At 35.4% G+C, this 18,994-nt stretch overlaps 1 protein-coding gene across 7 annotated transcripts in view; it reads left to right on the forward strand.

Annotated features, from left to right (window-relative positions):
• Window positions 1-18,994, forward strand: part of LOC128676450 (CUGBP Elav-like family member 2) — a 335,766-nt gene that overhangs the window by 56,331 nt on the left and 260,441 nt on the right. For 2 of the 7 annotated variants that reach the window (XM_053756567.1, XM_053756572.2), the window contains exon 1: window positions 13,938-14,130. The exons of the other annotated variants lie outside the window; for them this stretch is intronic. The gene's annotated coding sequence lies outside the window, so the exon portion shown is untranslated. Of the gene's footprint in view, window positions 1-13,937; window positions 14,131-18,994 lie in introns of those variants that run through there. 7 annotated transcript variants of the gene reach the window in all.

Below are 18,994 nucleotides of genomic sequence, written 5' to 3' on the forward strand. Positions count from 1 at the left end.
ACGTTTATAATATGTACTAGTATTATCTTTATATTCATTATATATATTGAAGATATATCTTATTATTGATTGGATAATTTAGGAAGAGCTATCAATAAACTGGAGATTCTTCTCATAGACGATAGCTAGCAACCTATCTCTACTTAATCTCAATTCCACCAAAAATCTTACCATACACCTGACCTTTTAGTTTCGTGACTCTTGGCGTTGTCTACCCCGTAAGGAATATGATGCAATATCCATTAATATAGAAAACCTAAATCCACTATTAGTTACAAACCAATCTAAACCGTACGCTGTGAAAGCGACCTCGCCTTGTCCGTGACTTGGATAGCGAGCGCCGCGGTCTGCGACAGTGGGAATGCAGTTATAGTGATCAAATTGAGTCAGTCCTCGCGCAAGTACCGGGGAATATGGGATGAGAATCTTGGCTGCACGTAACTGCAGTTTAGGAAGTTATTACTTTGAATAGGACCACTCCATATCCTTCAGCGAATGTCTTACTAAGGTGACTGGAAGGCATAAAAATCATAATAAATTATACACTTAAATAAATTAAATTTTAAATATACTAGGACAAATCACACGGATTGAACTAGCCCCAAATTAAGTTCGAGACTTGTGTTATGGGATACTAACTCAACGATACTATATTTTATAACAAATACATATATAGATAAACATCCAAGACACGGGCCAATGAGAAAAAGATCATTTTCTATCACGACCCGACCGGGGATCGAACCCGGGACCTCTCGGTTCAGAGGCAAGTACTTTACCACTGCGCCACCGAAGTCGTAAACCTTTCTTTTGAATCACTCTATTATAAAGCCAGCATCAAAATCCGTTGCGTAGTTTTATAGATCTAAGCATACATAGAAGATAGACAGTAGGAAGCTACTGTTTCACATTATGTTGTGATAGTAATAAATAAAGGAAAATTTGTTGCTTTGATATTAAACAAGTTTTATATCATCTGGTACTACTTCATTAGCTAATGGAGATTACATAATTAGTAATAGCATAATAAAATTTGAAGTTTGTCTCTCCGTTTAGAAATTTATCACGATAAACGTCAAGCGAGATGACAACCGCCATTATTTTGGAAAGTGATTGTCAAAGTTTTGGCGCGCAAATTTGATCCGCGAAATTAAGTTTTTATCATTCCTTGTTTTTATTTAGTGTTGCTTATGTTAGGTTTTTGTACAAATTAACAATCACGTTTTTTCGTCTAACCATAAAGTTATTATATTATACGAACGAATGAACGATTGAAAGAACGCCCGAACATTAATACAGTCGCTGACAACATCACCATATTTGTTATTAAACTACATCAGCTCAGTTAATCAAATAAATAGATGCCGAACTTCGCAAGGAAGATTCGCCGAATCTCTGTGCAGATGGAACTTCTCGGACAGTCCTCTGTCTCCAAAGTATGCGGCACGTCACTGACCTCTGCCCATTATACTCTATTGAAGGCGGCATTGTCAGGATCCACGAAGCCGACAATGTTGTCCAAAAATGGATTGATGGCTTGCCTCTCGATTTTTGGTACTAGTTTGTGTTGTATGGGAAAAGAGAACAATTCGCAAATAATAAGTTTATTAGAAAAAATATATATTTTGGAGTTCTTGGATAGCTAACAATTAACCGTATAAACAAAAATTACGTAATAATTATTTCCTGAAAATTTCTGAGCCAAGAATAAACAAAGCCTAAGCCTATTGTAACAATATGATTAAAATAATTTGATAAACTACTTATATAACTTTCAATTGAATTATGCGTATTCACGCCTCTACTGTTGTACCTTTGTTGTATATCACCCCATAACGTATCGCCTAAACTTCCAATTAAATCGATCTGCGTACCAATATTGTGGTCAGAACCAGCCTTGCGGTCGGCGGTATGTACGCACAACTGCACTTCAACGTACACACATTCATTGTGATTTCACTTCTATGACCGCGACATTAAGGATTAACTTAAATTGTGTTGTGTGTACATTTACATACACTCACGTAAATTTCAAACTCCTTAGGGTCTGGGGTCCGCCTCGGTTCAAACATATTCAGGGTTCGAATACCTTCACTACTTTCACGTATAAATATGTAAGGTTAGCGGTCGAAAATATCTTCTGCTTTGGCAATGGGCCGTGGATATTGCTTCGGGTCGTCACAGTAAATACAACTTGGAACATGCGAAGATGTAAAACTCTAGCAATAATATTTTAATTCGTAAATACAAATTAATTACACTGGAAACAGAACGAAACTAATAAAGTATAACAACTTTAGTTAGCTCCTTCGAGTTGGTTGTTAAAAGTTATAAGTGTGATAACTGTTTGACCGAGATGTTATAAGCGCGTAGTTAATGAATAATTTAGGTATTTTTTTTACAAAACTGTCATTTGACATAAGCTTTTGTTGATTTTTAATCGGCTGGCCGGATCGTTATCCAGAACAACGATGTATAAACATAAATTATTATCTATATGTATAACTATAATTTTTTATCCCTTAGTCGTCTCGTACGAAATCCACAGGCTATGGAGTGGCCATAACATCCTTAAGAGCTAGATGGGTTATTCATGTAGTAAAATTTATTATACCGCTTGCAAATATGGTCCCCAAATGATGCACACTGAAAGACCAGTAGTGGGTATGCTTGACCAGTCTCAAAACATGTGCGATTGTGGCTTCTCTCCACAATCGATGGCTCATTTCCTCGCCTGTCCCGAGTGTCCAAATACCTGTACTCGGGCTGACTTGATGGCAGCTCCCGATGAAGCCATCAAAGTGGCTCGGTTCTGACAAGAATATATTTAGCACCCAAATAGAGTGTTAATTTGTCATCAAAATCAAAATCAAAATCAAAATCAAATCATTTATTCAGAAATTAGGCCTTCACAGGCACTTTTTCACGTCATAATCTAAATTAAATGATGTTTACCAAAGGTACAAAATACTAGCATTTCGGAACGACCACTGCTGAGAAGAAATGCCGAAAGAAACTCATTCAAATAGTGTTGGTCCCTATTATGCCAGAAGGGCTTACCATTTTTTATATATAAATTTATGTATAATTTTTTATCAGTAATATAACATTAAGTACATAATAAAGTACATGGTCAAATCGCCATCGACATGCAAAGAAGAAGTAGCGACGCAACTGATAATATTGTATCAGTGACGTCAATCAGTCGTATAGTGGTTATATAAGACCTATATTTGTCAATTGACATCTTTGGAGAAAAGGCCGCGGTGAAGTTTGTTGCGCCGCTTCTTTTTCACCTGCGCTTTGGAAGTCGGTAGTAGACTTAGTTTGATGTCGATAAAATTATGTGTATCATCCAGTTTAGATAAAGAATTTTGAACGTCGTGTTGGTCCTCAAAAGTTGTAGCCAAGTCGACACGTTAAAGAGAATGATGCTGCAACTGTATATCAGTTTTAAAGTTGATATTCCGAAGTTACTGCAGATGGTCAAAATTCTGCGTAAAATCTAGAGCGTACCAAACGAGATTGGGTAAAAATGGAGTTTCGCTGTCGCATAGAGGGTCTGTAGGCAATAATTGGTTTGGCTGCGGCCCGCCACATGTAACTCACGCCGGGGTTTTATTTGAGCCAGCTGGGCACTCTTGAAATTGTTGACAGAGTGCTTGAGGGATATTGGATCATATTTTGAAGTACTTATACATAAAAAAGACTATGGCTGGGTATTACTGGGAAAACTATATTTGAAAATGATGTTGTTGCATCCAGTGCCCAGAAGAATATTCGTTTCTAAAAGAATATTACTATTGAGACTATCCTTCTTTTATTCTACAAAGACTTTTATCAAAAAGTAGTGGCTCCTGAATTCGCTTGGGTTATATCCGTAATAAATTGTAATACCACTGAACGTTCGTCACGAATCACACTATCTATTGATCAAATCCGCTTGAAATTTAGTAGTTTTTGAGTTTATTTCGAACAGACCGATAGACAAACGTGGCAGTGGACTTTGTTTTATAATAATTATATAGCTTTATGCATATTTACTTACAATTATAATTTTTTCTCTTTCATCTCGCGAACAATGCCCAAAGCTGAAGGCGGCCAGCGTCGTTACACACAGGACATTCAGACGTCTAGAACAATGATTGTTCACCTGTGTCAAGGTTCACTATTGTAACGGCGGCCATTGTTGCTTTGTCTCATAATTTCTGTTGCATGTAACTGTGAGGAAAATGTAGACAGTTAAATCTAGAAGAAAGAAGTGTCGGTATAATGAATTTTAAATGTGCTATTTTTATTAATTTAAATTGTTTTCAATTAATATAGGTATGTAACTAGCGGCTAGTATGGAGTGTGGATTGGTATATTTGGCAAACTATGATGATTATGTGAAAATAATATCTGAAATGATAGAAAATATAAAGAATAAATATTTTTGTGGAGGGAACTCCACAACGGTTAACGGTGGTTTTTTTTTACAAGATCTCTCTGACGATATTAAAAGTTTGTGCAAAACATTTCTGTAAAAAAAATTTTTAAATTAGCGTACTAGAATATTTACTTACAATGTAAAATTAATATCACAAATCTGATTTTGAAATAAGTAACATAAATATAATATTCATAGTAAAAACATACAGTTTAAACGACATCAGCCTACGCAAATTTATAGGAAACTCGCAACTATTACCATTGCATAAGGTCCATGTAGTGTTAGTTGTAAAAGGGAACATAGAGTGTGAGTTGAGTAATTCATGACTTTAAACATCAAAACCAAAATGGTTCGGTCATAAAAATTGTACGCTTTGATTATGTGAGACGCGAAATAATGAATACTATGAACATTATTAATTATTCAAGCTTAGTAGATTTATTTATATATATATCATAAATTTTCTCGCGGTTTCGTCCGCGTTAGTTATCAACGAAAAAAAAAAAATTATTTATACTCACTCAAAACTATTTTCTATACACTCACTCTTGCGTCAGAAACTTCAAGATTTATTCGCGTATATTTCCCACCCCACGGGAACAGTACCCAATTTTATCTGTAACATTATGTATATACCTCGAAAATTTAATTATAATTTAAATGAATATGAATGATATTTTTGTTTAATAATATGCAAATAATTATTTTATGACTTTTATAAAGTAGAGAGAAAAACCATCTACCAAAAACGAGACAGAACGACGAACCTGTTCCCCAGAAGCATTACTAGTTCAACAAGATTTCCAAAGAAAGACTATGAAGTCTGAATTTACTTTAACTTTAGTATATTTCTTATGCTAATATTATTTATTTATTTACTTACTCCCCATTTGAATACAAAGGAGTATTTGTGTTCGCTTTTCTATGTTTATGCTTACCTTTAACTAGATAAGCTATAAAAGCGAAGTGACAACGTGACGCGGTGCGAAGCGTCAATATCCAATGTATTTCTGTGTGGTCTGTGTTATCACTCATGTTCATAAGTCATATAGCGTCGTACAGTGTTCCGTCGCGCACCCAGGACGGGTTACAATTGGAGCCGTTTGATTCCACGCCTCGTTTCATATCAAAATACTAGTGTTTTTTGAACGTAATGAGTTCACTTGTTTATTATTTGCCTTTTCGGATATTTGAAGAATTTTCATTATGACGGGGAAACGCCTCAGATGCCTGTAAATTGTTCAATTTAACGGTCAGTAATTTCTTGAAACTTAGATCACTTACATACGACCTGGAATTTGTCTACTCACAGTGCAATTTGTTCGTTTCACAACAAAATTATAGTAGCATCGTGAATAGGCCACATTACATGTAGAATACATAATATTCACTGTGTTCGTGTTTCTGTTACGCATTGTCAACTGCAGCTGTGATCGACGAGGCGATCGTGTGACAGATTAACAATTTCAACAAGGTTTTATTAGCTTTATCCCGCATCTCTGCTCGCATCGAAAGTGTACTTTCATAAAACGCTTGATTTATCTCTTAATAGAAAACAAAAATACTGTACAGATTGTGATTTTATTTAATAAATTTCATACGATAGAAAATATGGGCAAGTTAACATTTACTGGCCATTCGACCAAAGTCGAAAAGTAAAAACGATTCCATTCGCATGGAACTTGACGCAAATGAATTAGTTGACTTTATAACACAAACAATAATATTGTAATTACTTTTTGACGTCATGTCTTTATTGTGATGGGTCACAAATAGGAAATATTATTTTTATTACAATTCTAGAAAACAAACTCGTTTTTCATTAATTGAAGCATCTCTAGTTAAATTATTGTACTCATAAAACTGACTCGGCTGAAAGTAAATAACATAAAATGCGTATATTTCCATTTTTAATACAATAGTCATGTCGTTCATTGTTGACACTCGAGTCATCAATTCCACATGTGCCGGCTCAAACAGTGATTGATGAAGGGAAATTAATTAGGAGGCGCATGGCAACACAGAAGCCAATGAATTGTGCTTTTGTACCGATTTCATTAAAGCCTTGTTCGCACGTGCGTTTTTAAAACGCTTCCGACATTGTGATTCGATAATAAACTCACCGTCCAATGATCAGCGTGCCTGATGTCAACCTTCTTTAGAATGTTATTGTTGCCTATCAGCCGCCTAGGCTGTGTGTCTCTTAGTCGCCTCGCACGACATCCACGGGAAGATAAGGAATGGTCCATTCTAGGGCGGAACCACACGCCAATAAACGAAAATTGGTATATGAGTAGAACACAATCTAGAATGGTACCAATGATTAGAAACTGAACTCCCAGATAATATAATTGTACAGTCAACAGCACACCAACCTACCTCAATTCATTGCAAACTCGCCGCTATAACCGCGCCATAGAGGTTCATGCAGGGTAACTTGATGTGCTGTTGACTGTATCTGACCCTAAAAGTAATTTTATTTTTATTTATCTTTATTATTATTAATATCTAAGAACTGAAAAACGTTTTATATGATAGTGAAATCTTTTTTGTGTCAAATTTCATGGATTCTGTAGGATTTTTGTAACTGTAAATTCTTATAAGATATTTATTATTAAATAAAAACAGAACTTAATCTAATGGTATGGACTAAAATCTAATGGTATGGACTAAAATGTAATGGTATGGATTAAAATCTAATGGTATGGACTAAAATCTAATGGTATGGACTAAAATCTAATGGTATGGACTAAAATGTAATGGTATGGATTAAAATCTAATGGTATGGACTAAAATCTAATGGTATGGACTAAAATCTAATGGTATGGACTAAAATCTAACGGTATGGACTAAAATCTAATGGTATGGACTAAAAGAATTAAAGTATTTACAACATAAAGTACTATAATTTAAAATTAAAACTAAATAATAAATTTAAATAAAAAATTGATACTAAATCGCCGACGTCGTGCGGTAAAGTTCCCAGAAGGCCGGCGACAAATATGTAAGCTCACATATTTATTGTTACACGTACTTATGGAAAACTAAGAACGTGTGTATATTCATTAGTCTTTTGTAATGTATATGTGCAATGTATCGCCATTTTAATATAAACTCCGGTTATTTTAACATTATATTAATTTGCTAGGAGCTTGTAAGGTCGTTTCATTCAGGGATGTAATAGATTATATGCTGCGAGCAATTTAAGTTTAATTAAGTGGCAGAAAAATATTAACACAGTTTATTAGCGCCACCGATGACCTCGGTGGCGCAGTGGTAATGTGCTTGCCTCTGAACCGTGAGGTCCCGGGTTCGATCCCCGGTCGGGTCATGATGGAAAATGATCTTTTCATGATTGGCTCGGGTCTTGGATGATTATCTATATATGTATTTGTTATAAAATATACGAGTAGTATCGTTGAGTTAGTATCCCATAACACAAGTCTCGAACTTACTTTGGGGCTAGCTCCAATCTGTGTGATTTGTCCTAATATATTTATTTATTTATTATTTATTAGGTATATTAATGCGAAGGTGGTCTCGAACACTAGGTTGTGATAGAAAGGACCTAGGTTTGAATCCTATTAGTGCCACATAATTAATTATGACTGACTCATGCATAATAGTTTCCATATAGGTTGCGCTTTACCAGCGCTTACCAGCGCTTGCTTCCGATAATGGTAAACATCGAGAAGAAACTTGACACAGTGAATATATTTATTCAAAAATATTGTTTTTATGCAACAACTTGACACTAGATGGCGGTAGGGGGTCGTAAATTCATGGATATTTTTATAATGATAATACCTCTAGATGTATAGTATCTAATTATACCATAACTAGCTTTTTCCCTCGGCTTCGCTTGCGTGAATTTCTCTGCCAAAGCGGATAAGACATTTTCATACAAATTTTCATCCCTCATTATAGTCATTGTGGGTTGATTTTGGAAACAAAAAACCTAGGTTTGAACGTTGGTCTTTAACTATATGCCTACAAAATGTTATCAAAATCGATCTAGCGATTTAGCCGTGAAAAAGGAACAGATAGACTTTCACATAAAAAAAAATACTTACACAATACAACACAGTCAAAATATACCGAAAAAGTAATTAATAAAGTAATTAATATCGCACAATACTTAGTCTTCGTCGAAAACTTTATTAGACAAGTTTCTAGGATCACTTATTTTGCTAATACATTACTAACAAATTGCTTTCTCGGAATTTATCTCCCTTGAGAAATATTATCTTGGTTGATGCCCTTTTGTTGTATTTAGACATATGCTGTTAAATATATTAGTTTTCGTATAGCAAAATAAATATATAGGATTACTTTCGTGATCCCTATTTACAAGAAATGAATAAGTGGAACAACTATAAATTCTTCTTGTTCTTTTCGTGTCGAAATAGCAAAGAGATATGTATTTGAAATGTCAAATGAAGGCACTATTATTGCAAAACCTTAGAGCATCACTATAGAATATCCTATATATTAACAATATCAGGAACGTGTAACACATTGTTAAGATTTCAATAAACGCCTGCGAAACTCGCAATAAATATCACAGAAATTACATGCGATATGTCATAATAACACCCCTCAGTCACTACTCGTGGAGAACAGAAACGTCGAGCGACAGGTGACGGGCGGAGCCACAGATGTATATTGGGCTAGATACCACAATTGGCACGTAGGAAAAGTGAGAACTTTCTTCTTCATAGTCGTATTCCTCATGGCTGAAGGTCGTGGTCATTACGTGGAATGAAACACACACAACAACTTTCTTGGCATTATTAATGGAGTGGTTTGCCATTGCCTTCTCCATTTCACACACAAGTTAATAATAATCAACTAGTGTGCAGGTTTCCTCATGATGTTTTTCCTTCACCGGAAGGAAGTGGTGGACGATGAAAACTATAGATATGAGTCAGATTTGTGTACAAAAACTCATGTGGCACGAGTAGGATTCGAACCTAGGACCTTTCGATCCACAGGCGGGCGACATAACCATTACACCACCACCACATGTCGCTACTATTCAGTAAATTTATTAAAAAAGTGATATTTCAAAATGACAAAAAAGTGATATTTCAAAATGACGTTTGACAGTTGCCATTTTTGGTTACTGGGCCGAATATCCTTGTTATTAGATAATGTTATTATTATCCAGGCGCCTAATAATCCTTGTTGACTGTGCTCCGAGCAATAGTATAATAGCGTAAAGTTAATGACAGCCTTTAATTTGCTGAATTATTTTACAAATTATTGTAAAATTAACTTTTTCAAATTAAACAATTATCATTTAATAATGATTGTAATGTAATGAAGTGGTGGTGGTGTAATGGTTAAGACGTCTGTGGATCGAAAGGTCTCAGATTTGAATCCTAGTCGTGCTATATGAGTTTGTATACCAATCTGACTCATGTACCTAGAGTAGTTTTCATTGACCATCACTTGCTTCCGGTGCACACCACTGCCCACAACCTGCACACAATCCATTAATAATGCCAAGAAAGTTGTTACGTGTGTTTAATTCCATATAATGAACTCAAAAACCAAAAAGTCTCGGTAAGTTATGTCTTCAAAAAAAAAAAAATTTTTCGCGGAAGCGACATCTACCCTGTCAATAAATCTGTGTGCGGCACTTCAAAGCGTCCGTTGCTAGGCGACGCGCGTGTCACGTGTCGATCACACGGCAAGTTGTAATTCTGGAATTGTATACTGATTGCTGCTTGTGGTTTTACCCGCATATTGTCGTCTTGAAATAGTCGCAGTCAAGACATTGAAAGAGACGTAGATACAGTCAGCATCACCGCTTTCAGGTGACAGTCTCATCCATCGCTTTCCCGTGATCGAAACAATATCATTTATATATATATTAGTACAAATATATTAATATATTATATTATATTAGTACAAATCACACAGATTGAGCTAGCCCCAAAGTAAGTTCGAGACTTGTGTTATGGGATACTAACTCAACGATACTATATTTTATAACATATACATATATAGATAAACATCCAAGACCCGGGCCAATCAGAAAAAGATCATTTTCCATCATGACCCGACCGGGGTTCGAACCCGGGACCTCTCGGTTCAGAGGCAAGCACTTTACCACTGCGCCACCGAGGTCGTCAAAACTCATTTGACCGAGGACACTGGTTAACGAGGGCATCTGACCAGCGGTTAAGTGTCCGCTCCGTCCGTGTCCAATCCGTCACACATCGGTCGTTTTCTCTCCTATCACTCATGTCATTCTCTTCAACTGTTCTCGTCTACATATCTTTATTCGTCACTAGTGCCATAATGCTAAAAACAACACATCTACATAACACAGTATCTAGCTTACGCGGACCTTTAAATTATGTACATATTATATACATTACACATATGATTATATTACGCAATAATTTTGTAATGAAATTTATTTCATATAATATCAAATATCCAATTTTGATTGAGAACAACAAGCACAACCTACGAGAAAATTGTCGTAGCACTTGTGTAGCTTGTCTCGTAGCGGCTCTACAACGCACCCATTACGGGCATCACCTACGCGGGTGCTACGAAATTGATCGTAGTTCAGCTCATATACTATGCTCGGTGTGAGGTTCTTCTAAGAATTATTTTCAAGGACCTATTTTTAATAAATATTTTTAATGACTCATTATTATTAGGTATTGCCCGCGGCTTCACCATCATGAATTTCTCTGCGACTGCGGAATAGACATAATTTTCATAAAAAAATTCAATCCACGTTCTCGTTTAGTAAAAAAATATCTATATTTGAACTGGGGTCCGCGGGCAACACCTATTTAAATCCTTTGCAGGACACGTCTACAGACGTTATTAACAATTAAACTCAGTTTAGTGTCCGTGGTTAAAATAAGAATACTTAATAAAACTCCGTGTAATAAAACCTAGAGAAACTCAATAAATTATGGACAATTTTGAGTTATTTGCAAAAATGTTATAAATATGTAATACTGAATTAAGTAATGTTACATTTTTATCATAATTTTTATAAAATGTATATTAAATTTATGCTGCCAAATCGCCTTAACTCGCTTAAATCAGAATAAACGCGCCGGCGCGTGCGGAACCGGCTTAAATGATTTCAGCGTTGAATCAGAAACTTCATTCTTACTATAATAATGTTACAATAATATTGAATAATTATTTAACATAAAGTTATCAATACTTATTAGTTATTTATAGTAGACTTATTATATATGAGGAAAATGAAAAATTTAAATAATTCATAGACAACAAGAGACCAAAGAAAATAAAATAATTTTCATAACTGTGTGACTGCGGTGCCGTCCAGTCTATGGTTCATCTGTTATCGTGTGCCAACTGCACAACGTCTTGAACAAGGATGCACGTAAACGAGCGAACATTACCGTAGCCACGTTGGTATATTAAAACTACCTAGTTGTTCGCCGCGAACTTAGATCTCGCGAACACTATAAGTTTTTGATGACTTTTTACAAAATTGTGAATATTTCAAAAACGACTTAACCGATTTTGACGCCCCACGAATTTAAAAATTCTATTGACATACCCTACATACCTTTTAATTTTTATCAAAATCAGACCAATGGTTCGAAAGTAATCGCGTTACAAATATACATTAAAAGTAATATATTTTTGCCCCAAGTCGATTTGTAGATCTCGCTCGATTCTTTAATACCGCTGATGCTCTTGAAGCTGATTGATTACAATACGAAAAAAACAGTAATGTTTACTCGTAACTCGGAGATAGATCAGAGGTAGATCAAAGGTCGTCAGCATGGGTACTTGTCGCCCTCGGTGGCGCAGTGGTAAAATGCTTGCCCCTGAACCGAGAGGTCCGGGTTCGATGAAAAATGATCTTTTTTCTGATTGGCCCGGGTCTTAGATGTTTATCTATATATGTATTTGTTATAAAATATAGTATCGTTGAGTTAGTATCCCATAACACAAGTCTCGAACTTACTTTGGGGCTAGCTCAATCTGTGTGATTTGTCCTAATATTTATTTATTTCACTTCACTCTCGTCTAATTATGCCGCCAAACAGCAGCTTGCGTTGTTGTGTTCCTGTTTGATGGGTGAAAGAGGCGGTGTGATTACAGGGTACTGTGGCAAAAGATTGCCATGTGACACATGGTGTTGCAGGCGTCTGTAGGCTACGGTGACCCCTTAACATCAGGTGCACTACACGCTTGTTTGCTTGCTTGGCAGTATAAAAAATATGCTTAATAATAACTTGCTATTAAACAGATTTCTTTATAGTTAATTTTAATGTTTAAAAGTCATTTTATGTCAATATCAAAGAAAGAATATTTATTGGTCCTTTCTAGAGCGGGAACCACACGCACCCTCAGTAAACACTTCAATATGCATCGACGATAAAAGCTGATCAATGGTAATTAAATTATTCTCTAATAAACCGTTATCGTTATCCGAAAATATGACAACGGTGACGTCGTTAATCAATTAAGTAAATTTGATATAAAATAGCGCGCCATTCCGGCCGAGTTGATAAAATTAGGCTAATTATGACCCCGGAAACGGGAAATTGTAGTCGAAATTATCGCATGATTACACTAGTTTGTGTGAAAGAAAATTCGTCTGTAGTCGACCTATTAAATATTATGTACACTTATATAAATTTGCTAGCAGCTCGACCCGGCTTCGCTCGGCTAAAACATGTTGTTTCGCAAGGTAGTTAAAATGGCATATGATCCAAACCTAGAAAGGACCATTCCATGTTCTCCCGTGGATATCGTACAAGACAACTGGCAGACAACTGTATGCGATAAAAGCTTTCTGAAGGTGTTTTCAACTGTTTTGTATTACTTATATTGCAAATAAATTATGTTATCATTAATTTATAATAACAGAGCCGAACCGTTAAAATTTTTAAGTTTATGTTCACACTGACCACGGGCGTTCGTTGTATTGAGATGAGAGAGATAAAAGATAGACGTACCATTTCTCACTCTCAATAAGTATAGCTAGGTCTGTGAAGCCATCTTGTATACAGAAGTAAAAAGTGGTCAGTCGCATCCATTGGAACAAATACTAAATCTCGTTCCGCGCACCCTTTTTTGAAGTAAACCAACAGCCCATCGCGGCTAAGCTCGGGTATTTTATAAATATATTAAATTAAAACTCCGCATAAAGGACATATTATACGGGCTTTTCGTAACATCCTGTCTTGTCAGTAAGTCCAAAATAAACTGCTTTAAAATCGACACAAATGCGATAACACTCAACCGAATAAACGTCAAAGTGTAACCATATATTGTTCAATGTTAAAGAAATTATCACATCCACCTCAGCCGAGTCAATTGATAAGAGATCGCGGCATCCGAGATTTGTTTTACACGGTCACACCGAGGGGTTGGGAGACAAAGAAACGCCTGGGCGGGCGGGGGTTACCCCACTATGATTACAAGCTTCAAAGCTCCATGCTTCCCCAGTTAGTACGGCTTCTCAGCCAGACCCGTGCACACGTACGTCGCGCGCGCGCCTTCAATTCACACGACGCGTATTTTTGTGACAGTGTGTAATAAACAAATTTTGTAAGTAAAAAGCGTGATTTATGATAAATCACGTCGGTATTGTGATGGCCATTGCGATATTTCAGTAAATCTTGTGTTGTTTTGTTTTCACCCTTTGTGAGTTTGACCGGTCTCTAGTTGAAATGGTGAGTACGATTTTGTTGGTCGAATTACATTATTTGAATAATTATTAGTGTGTAAACCATTATGCAAACATTTGTTATGTTTTGAGTAAAAATTTGATGATACTAATTCAAAATCAAATGCAATGGATACTGGTAATGCTCAGCTCATTACTCATTTATTTATCATAACTGTGTTATAACAACACCACGGGTTGATCTACCTATCTATTATTGATGTTAAAAATACAGGCAGCTCACAAGGCAAAACATATACTGTCGTTGAAATGTATCTAAAATTAAAGTAAGTAATAAAATAATAAACACAAATTATGTAAACGACTTAACATTAGCTCCAAATGTGAATAAAAAACAATCGGGAACATATTGCCAACCCTTTGTTCGCGCGACGCGTGTAATAAAATATAAAATGTCAATTTTCCGGATGGAAACACTGGAATGTAAATTATCCTGTGAGAATATATGAATTTTTCATGTTATCCCTTATATATTTTTCCTTGACCGTTTTTCTCTTGTTTATATAAATAAATATATTTGACGACCTCGGTGGAGCAGTGGTAAAGTGCTTGCCTCTGAACCGAGAGGCCCCGGGTTCGATCCCCGGTAGGGTCATTATGGAAAATGATATTTTTCTGATTGGCCCGGATCTTGGATGTTTATCTAAGTATTTGTTATAAAATATAGCATCGTTGAGTTAGTATCGCATAACACAAGTCTCGAACTTACTTTGGGGCTAGCTCAATCTGTGTGATTTGTCCTAATATATTATATTATTATTATTAATATTTACTTTACGTTAGTAGATATTTGTTTTGTATACAGAATTGAGTATAAAATAACGTTACCAATAATATCACAGTAATTATTATACCATTAGGGGTAGGTCCCTGCGCTTTTTTGTTGTCTGTCCCCTTTATTGTCGTGTCGGTCATTTGTGGACACGTGGCATAATATTATATGAAACCATACTTCTATATAACATTTAAAACATTGTATAGGACTTTGTAATTTATTACCAGTTGATTAATTAATGAATTTAATTTATTTAAACTTTATTGCACAACATAAGTTAACAATACGTCTGTCAGTCAATCCTTACAGATTATAAAACAAAATCCTCTTCCGCGTCTGTCTGCCTGTTCGCGATAATCTCAAAAACTACTGCACGGATTTTCATACGGTTTTCACCAATAGTGTGGTTGCAGAGGAAGGTTTAAGTGTATGATTTATTATGTTTACCCGAGCGAAGTCGCCACTGGCCGCTAGTTCACATATAATTCACACTTTTCGCTAAGACCTGCTGGACCAAAATCAATACACAGATTTCCAGACGGATTAACTTTGCTCTGCGGTTTCATCTTTCAATTTTATCGAACGGGCAACAGACTCACAGCAACAGACATAGCTAGACTTTGCTATTTCGAGACCTAAAGGTACAATCTACAGTACATGACCTAAAACGTTATAAATTCGCTTTTATTAACGCCACGTTAAGGTCTATCCAACAGCAGTTGATTGTACAAAATTTTCATTCAAATAAGTTTATTAAAAACCTCTCAAACTGCTTCTACCAATCCAACCAAACTCACGTATAAACATAGGTACGTATTTTTTTTCCAATCTCGATATAAATTTTTAATAATTTCCACATTCGTAGCAACTGAGGCTAACAATTTCTTTGTTTGGAATTTTTGCACCAAAAAAATATTAGGTATTGAGCCATTTTCAATCAATTGTATTATATTTGCCATTTTCAATATACGTAATATTTTCAATGGCCTAAGTATTTTTTCTTTAATGCTGTAATGTAGCTTTTGTTGGAAAATGTTTTTGTGTGAAACGTTAGTCCCAGAGACGTGATCTCTAAGTGTCTAAGAAATTGAAATAGGCCTCAAAAGACGGATGGATAAAAGAGAGTAACAAAAATATTGAAAAAACATTACGGGGCTCTTGGCTCTTGAAGAGTTCCCTGGTTAAGAGAGGATCCTGGTTTCACCATCAAGTCGCTTATTAATAATGCATCAACAATGAAATTTTCATATCTGTAAGACAAGCGGAAGAAGGTGAAATGGAACTAGATTTCAGTACGAATAAATTCCCCAACAATTACCTTAAGAATCGCTGCGAAAATTGATCTTTTCTGACCCGTTCATCTGGCTAGGCGTTCCTCGGTTAACTCATTTCTTGTTTCAATTGTTTTGTATGCCATTACCATTACTCTCAGAGTAAAATTTATGTAACATGCAAGACATACAAAATAAACTTTTATTGCTTCTCCAACGATTGCAATTTCAAAGCTACACTGTAGTACAAGAATTGTATTCAATAGCGTAAGATAAGACCGGCTCCTACCTTCTGATAAATAACTTCATAGCCGGTCGCCACTGTGCAACATAGTCTCTTATAAATTGTTAGTGTCACTTTGATATAGATAATACGATCTAAAGTTCGTTTACTATTAAATTGGCTCCGGTTTGCAGAAATGAAGTTTTGTAGTAATTTTGTTCTTTATTTGAAGTATATCTTAATATATTACTTTGACATTATTATAGGGCGTTAAGTTCATTATCGCATTTTTTTATAGGAGAGTGTTCTCCTTGACGATGTCAAGTTAACATATGCAAGGCATGCACATTTTCTGACAATTAAGGATGTAGAAGACCACACAAAGCTGAGACGTAAAAGTAAACTCCGATGATTAACAGCCGCGTAAGTAACCGTAAAACCACTCTGATGAATGAGGGAGAAAGATAACTTTAGGGCGCGTCAAAGACGCGCAAAAACTGTCACGAACCTATATTGACAAAGGAACTCTCCTCAGTATCTGTAAAATAATACGTAACGCGTAAAGTTAGTTCATTAACACATCTTTCAACCTCATAATAAATAATTAAAAATGTGATGGAAAAAAGTTGAACCCTAGAGGATAAAATTAAAGCGAATAGAAAGATTTGAACCGCAGACAGTAATAATACGCAAAGAAGAAAAGCAAGGGAACGTATTAGTAAAAAAGTGAATGAACATTATTTACTAGTAACATATGGAAATCTTCATTACAAAAGCGTAGCAAAAAAACATGAATGGAATATTAAAAAATATAGTTAATAAGTTACGGCAAGATAAGATAGCGATGAACAAAACAAATAAAATCAAATATTACTATTTTTTTAAAAATTTGGTTTTCAGATTTCTGAGTTACTGAAAAATAATAACCTAAGAAATAAATGAATTTATTATTATGATTAAATAACCAAGTTGATCACATTGATTACGTTCGGCGCCACTACACATCACGACATAATTAAAAAATATTGCTTGCATGTAAAATTTTGATAGCACTTGTTAGCACATTCCCTTTAGGTCTGACCTAGTTAATCTCAAATACAAAACTTCACAAAAAAACCGAGATCCCATACAAAATCAGTATAATCAGTAGTCCCGTAAGCCAGACGTTACTACATCCCGCGGGATTCGAATCCGCTGCCTCAAGTTTCCCGTGGCGAATTCGATTTGCCCAGGATAAGAAGGGTCGGGATATTTTCATATTTCATGGGGCCCTGTGGTGCCTAATAAGATTACCAGGGGTCCGTTGGATTGCAGGAATGCCGGCGAAATTGTGACGATTAAAATTTGCAAATTCAATCTAATTATTTTCTTTGTGCTAAGTGCGACTGTGGCCTTTTGATGACCACCGCCGCACTAAAGGTAAATCATTGTTAAATAATGTTGATGATCTTCCATAAAATATTTGGTGTATAATTCGTTTATGATATAACTAGCTTTTGTCCGCAGCATCGCTCGCGTTTATTACGTGCGTCCGCTTAAATCTTATTTTTGTTCTCGGGTTTTTCAACGTATCGCGATGAAACCTATACTAGATTTTAAGTTAAACCATCTGCTATACAACAACAAAAGCGTCTCTTCTACTGCCATAGTTTTCCGTCAGATCTCATATTTCTTTAAAGTCATTCCACCAGAGATGAAACACTATTTACCTTACCTTCTTCTTTATAATTATGATTTAAATGTAATTCATTAACGACTGACAAAAACAATAATTATTCGACTTAATTCGACGTTTCTTTTTTAGATCTTTTACATTAAAATTTCATGCCGGCCGCACACTATCACCAAACAATCCGCCAAAATTTTACTTATTCGACGTACATTGCCTGATTCCATTAATCTTGTAAGTAAATAAAGTCTTTCGTATAAACTACGCAATTTGCGTTAATTTGTGTCCGCATCTGTCTGAGATCGGCGATAGTGTGCCACCGTAATCCTATCCTAATATTGTAAATGCGAAAGTAAGTTTGTTACCTCTTCACGCTCTATCTACTCGTAATCTTCTTGAAATTTTGCATACACACAGTTGAGTACTTTTCATCCCGGAAAAGTAACTATTCCCGTGGGAAACTTACGCGGACAGAAAGCTAGTAGGTACTAATTGGAATAATTGAGTACCAAGCACGCAGCAGAACCATCTGATCACGGCAGCTTCCCCACAGATTGTAAATAACGTTGTGCCGCCACCTGCGCCCGTAAACTCTGATACTTTGAGACCCTACAATGGGGGAGGAGTGTGGCTCTATTTCACCCTCCTTTTATTTTCGTTGCCAAATTAATATTTTCCTTTTCGTATTAATTGGTTATTGATTTTTTTTGTAGGGTGTAAAGTGTTGTGCTTATATATTATTATTTTTTTATTCTAATAATACATAGTCGTGAGATTTGGTATATAAAGTATATTTTCATATAATAAAGAAATTATTTATTTATTGAAACTGTATCGCACAAAATACGATTTGTATAAGTACAAAATTTAGTTGTACAATGGTTTATATCTATATGTGTATTTGTTAATTAG

The sequence above is a fragment of the Plodia interpunctella genome, chromosome 16, assembly GCF_027563975.2.
Source record: "Plodia interpunctella isolate USDA-ARS_2022_Savannah chromosome 16, ilPloInte3.2, whole genome shotgun sequence".
Lineage (NCBI taxonomy): Eukaryota > Metazoa > Arthropoda > Insecta > Lepidoptera > Pyralidae > Plodia > Plodia interpunctella.